The sequence below is a fragment of the Callorhinus ursinus genome, unplaced genomic scaffold (assembly GCF_003265705.2).
Source record: "Callorhinus ursinus isolate GAN/ISIS: 27379988/994484 unplaced genomic scaffold, GSC_fseal_2.0 scaffold1046, whole genome shotgun sequence".
Classification (NCBI taxonomy): Eukaryota; Metazoa; Chordata; class Mammalia; order Carnivora; family Otariidae; genus Callorhinus; species Callorhinus ursinus.
Window position 1 is genome coordinate 8,112 of NW_027398101.1, and position 5,279 is coordinate 13,390.

The 5,279-nt window shown below is 46.2% G+C and overlaps 1 non-coding gene across 1 annotated transcript; it reads left to right on the plus strand.

Annotated features, from left to right (window-relative positions):
* The first annotated feature begins 3,921 nt into the window (after positions 1-3,921).
* TRNAQ-CUG (transfer RNA glutamine (anticodon CUG)) lies at positions 3,922-3,993 on the plus strand. The gene has a single exon. It is a non-coding gene; the product is annotated as a tRNA-Gln (tRNA).
* The last annotated feature ends 1,286 nt before the right edge of the window (positions 3,994-5,279 follow it).

Consider the following 5,279-nt stretch of genomic DNA (forward strand, 5'->3'; position numbering starts at 1 on the left):
TGACCTACACTCTTTTCTGTATGGCCACGCGTTCCAGCTCAGGTGTGCTCTTCTAATCATAGAACCAGCAATATCAGCAGCCTTGCTAACACTTAGCCCCATCACTGGGCAAGTGTCATAGGATTTGACAGGTAAAGAATCATAGGACTGGCCCTGTTGTTTGGTGTTATGGACTGAACTGTGCTCCAGACCCTCACCCTGAATTCTTACATTGAAGCCCTAACCCTCAATGTCACTGTATTTGGAGGGAGGGCCTTTAAGGAGGTAATTATGGTTAAATGAGGTAGTAAGAATGGGGCTCTAATCTAATAGAACTGGTGTCCATATAAGAAGAGGAAGAGACACCAGAGACCTCTCTCCATGCACAGAGAAAAGGCCATTCAAGGACAGGGACAAGGCCGCCTTCTCCAAATGCCAGAAAGAAGTCTCATCAGAAGCCAACTCTGGTCTTCTGGCCTCCAAAACCGTGAGAAAATAAGGGTCTGTTGTTTAAGCCACCCAACCTGGGGTATCTTGTTATTGCAGCCCAAGCAGACTAATACAATACTTAGTAATCAGGTTGCATTCACTCAATCTGGCTACATAATGGGAAGTGAAAGTACATTCTGGAATAAGCACTATCCAATTCCATGGTATGAATATCGTGTCTTTTGCATCGATGTTGCCTTCCTCAGTTACATGTATACTTAAGCCTGGGCCCAGGACCACAAAATCAGGCAAAATGGGGGGAAAAATTGGAAGGTGCGAAGGATACAAAGTTTCATAATTGCATCCTCTCATCACCTTCAGATCTTAGAAACTTTTTCAATGAAGTTTGCACTTTATGTACCCTCAGGTTCGATCTGAGTACACAATCATTTAAGCAATTAAGCCAGTTTTTCCAACTTTCACCTCACATGCTTGGAGAAACAAGTATTTCAACTACCACTGAGAGTACCATTCTAAGGGTGATAAAGATGTGGTGTAATATTATGTCTCATCTAAGGGTGATAAAGAGACGTAACATTATGTCTCTTTGTCTTTTTTCTACATCCAGAATCTCTTCATTTTGCTTGTCCTGATTTGACCACAAACTGGAATCCCAACAACTCTTAACTGCCTCTGGAAAATCTGACCTAATATAACCCCAATCTCCAACTTGTACAGAGATAAGTATGGTAACGAAGGAGAAAGAGCCCCATTACAAAAACTCAGCTATCGCTGTCGATGATCATTATAAATTTCAACTGGCCTGAACGAAGGTTTCTGTTCAGCACTAAATATATAGGCCTATGTTAATTTGCAGGGATCTTCAAGGTGCTCATCATCCCCACCTAAAGGCCTCATGAGTAGTTGTCATCAGTTAAAGGAATTGATGTGGTGTACTAAAGGAAAATTAGTCCAGAAGCAGATGAAAAGATAAAGATTTCATAAAACAGAAGTGTAATTCCACATGTACTTAAGAGATAGAAAGTTGTAAGAGAAAGTATTTTCCACTCGGACAACAAGATAAAGCTGGATGATCTACCAGATCATGCCTGTCTTGAGCCCACCAGGGAGCTGAGATCGCAAGACCACTGGGTAGACCCAAGTCCAAAGCCTGGTAAACTTCTCCAAGGAGGGACATACACATGAACCATTTCATCTCTGGCAGATAATGAAAAGGAAAGACGGCAGCCATAAAAGTTGTGAAGGAGAAAACACCTGAATTTTTTTTACCATTTCTTAAAAGCCAAGTGTGGGCTATCATGACAGTTTAGTCTCGGAGGCTCATATATAAAGTGAGTTTTTGCCTGTTTTTCAGGTTTTTTTTTAAGATTTTATTTATTTATTCAAGAAAGAGAGGGGTAAAGGGGCAGAGGGAGAAGCAGACTCCCTGCTGAGTAGGGTGCCCAACTTGGGGCTCGATCCCAGGACTCTGGGATCATGACCTGAGTCAAAGGAAGATGCTTAACCAACTGAGCCACCCAGGCGCCCCATCAGTTGTTTTTCTCAGGCCTCTGCCAAGGGTTCTTACTGCCTCTGGAGAATCTGACCTAATATAACTCCAATCTCCAACTTGTACAGGGCAGGGCAAGAGACTCCAGGTTGCCTCAGTGGTGCAGACATGCAGATCAGGATCAGCTACCACGGACACAAAACCCGGTCACTTCTCTCATTTGAAATAAAAGTCACCTACCGTTGATGTTGGAGCAAGAAACCCTGCTAACACTTGCTTCCAGGTATAGGTCAGCTCCGATAAGGGGCTGACACGGGCTGCGACAAGGGGCTGAGGAGAAAGAGAGTGAGGAAGATGGGAGAGAGAGGTGCAGCAGCAGAATGGGAGGAGGAGTGGAGAGGAGGCAGGAGGAGCAGAGGGAGGAGGAGGAGGACTTACATGCCCGGGGTCGTTCTAGTCATGACAGCACCCCCGACACACACACATCCCCCACCTCTCAAACATCCTCACCTCGGGCTCTCAGACCCCACAAGGACAGTCCCTCCACCCGTCACAGTTTCCAATGTCATTTGTTTCTCTCCCTGCTCCTTGTCAGAGCCTGGTTCTCTGGGTTTCCCGGCCCTTCTGTGATCTCTCAACATCCTTTCAACAGATTTCTTTTCTTTTGAAATCAGCCAGATTTCTGTTCCTTGTAGTCATAAACCTTGACTCACTTAACGTTCTCCTGGAGGAATGCTTTGTGATGTTAGTTACTGCTCAACTTTTTCGTTTTCCAGAGGAAGTTTCATCTTCTCAAACTTTGAGAACATCTTCTTCATAATAAAATAGCCCCCTTTGTCCCCTTCCTCCATTCAAGCCTCATCCAGTCTCTAGGAACAAAATACCTCTTCCAGAGCACTAGGCAACTTTCTGACTTTGCTTTTCAGCCAGCGGCTTCTTTCAATGTCAGTTTTTTCTGTTCTGTGTATTGAATAAGGGAAGGAATGGCTTTGGGATGAAATAAAGAAGGGGAAATGAAATACACAGATTGTTATTTTGAGATGTAATGTGGATTTGTATCTATTTTGTGTAAGTATTTAGTGTGGTGGTATTTTGTGTACATAAGTAGTGTACACACTGTAAGACACCTTGGGTACACATACCCTGTGGCACAGTACTGGGTGCTCTTGGGTAGTACATTGGTATATGTTTTTTTTTTTTTTAAAGCATGCAGTTTCCAGGTCATGCTATATTGAGAAATTGGAATGCAACTGACTTGGCCAAACTCTCAGAAAACAGTCTGTGACTGTCTAAGAGTCAGAGTCCTGCCTTGTGGCTTCAATGGTATGCGGTTGATTTTGAGTCAACGCAAGTGAGTTTGGTTTGGCTTGTCTGAGTGTTTGATGTAAACATTAAACAAGGCTGATTACTTTGTATTGTAGATCTAACAAATATACAAATATAAGAAAAGCTTACAACAACAGCAACAACAAAACCTGGAAGTGTATGAAAAAGAAAACTACCTCCCAGTCCCACTCCACTGCTGACACACCTTTACGTATTACATGTAGGAGTCGGTGGTGGCTTTGGAGTGTGAGGGGTGCTATGTGGCCAATGGACCCAGGAAGTCCCGAGTCTTGCCCTGACAATCATCTGTCTTCTCTGGGCAATGGGGAAAGTGTGAAGGCTAGGAAAAGGAAAATAACAGTACTATTTGCAGAAATTTCACCTCTGGACAGGAAAGTCTGGATCAAACCGGGGCAGAATATGTGGTTTACGAGCTCTTCCCTAACCCTAGGCCCAGAGTGGATTTACCTTATTTTCTGAGGTGGAAGTGACATGATAGAAGTCAATCAAAGGAGGGGGACAGAGAGAAAGCAAGATGGATGACCACGCACGCAGGTCAACTGTAGTCTAGTCTTGTCAGGTCAGTAGGAAAAATACGTGGGATTATCGGTGGGCATATGGATGCCAAATCAGTACTTAGACACCTCTGGCGAGGGATGGCATAGTGCTTCCGTAGGGGTTCCATGGTGTAATGGTGAGCACTCTGGACTCTGAATCCAGCGATCCGAGTTCAAATCTCGGTGGGACCTTTCCCTTTAACCGGGATAGGGTGAATTTTTACTCTTCAAGTGGCAGTGCCTTCCCGCTCCCGCTGGTCCCCGTCCCGGGGAGGGAAACTCCGGGGGCGTCGCGCGCCCCTCCCGCCCCCCAGTGGGCGCCTCGCAGCCGCGTCCCCCGCGCTCCGCCGCCTCCTCCTCCTCCTCCTCAGGAAACGGGGAACGAGAAGCCCGCGTCTCAGAGTGGCGCCCCCCTCCCCCCGACACTGCGGCCCCAGCCGGGGCACCGGGCCAGTGCCGCCCCTCGTCGGGGTCCCCCTCGGGCCTCGGGGTAAGAGGCGGCGGCTGCGGCCACTACATCCTGCACCGCGAGGGGCGTCCCGCCGCGCGTCCTGTAACTGCACCCATTGTCTTGTGAGACAGGTTGTGATGCGGCTGCTCAGTCAGGGGAGGTTGTTTTGGTTCTGAGGTCGATGGTTCAGAGACCTAAACTGGAAGTACAATGGTGTATTTTTGAAGCATAGGACTTGAATCCTTATTCAGTTTTTACTGAGCTGATCAGCTGAGCTAATGAACTCCGAGATGCTCCCAGCCCAGGAAATTACAGTTGGTCAGAAAGCGTTACTTCACTCTCCCTGGGAGGGTCCACAGCCACTGAAAAGTATCACTGGTGTAACTTAAATAAAATCGGTTTTCATCACATCCAGTCTTTATTCAGTGTTGCGCCCCAAATACAAGACCTACCAGTCAATGATTATCCGCAAAGTGCCATGTCCCAGGCATTGTCTATAAATTTAAATGTGCTTACTCACTGACTCCTTTCAACAGACCCATCTCACTCACATCATTGTCCCCATTTTCTAGGGCCAGACTACTGAACCGTGTCGGGTGCAAATTGGAAGTTGAGAGAGAGCTACTGTTTTTTTGTATATGAAGGTATTAAGAGAGAGCCCGAGAGAAGCGGTGGGTGGAAGAGTAAACCGAAGCCAGAAATAACGAAGAAGCTGCTTTGGGTAGTAAGGATGCGTGAGTGGTATTTGGGAACTGGCTAGTAATGGCTGTAAGGTGTAAAAGCAAGACATCAAACAAGGAAGCTAACGCTTAAAAAATCAAGGCTGAGGCAAGTTAAATATTTAAAGGACAGGAAATAGGAAGACAACCTAGTTGCACCTCTCACTAGATAATAAATTGGTCACCGTTCACTCCCAAGACTCCCTATTGCATGTTCCTGGGAGGATCACAAGGCATTCTGCCAAGATTCAGATCTGTGGTTCTGACTTGCGTGGACTCTGTATGTGTACAATTCGGTTATCGAGGCC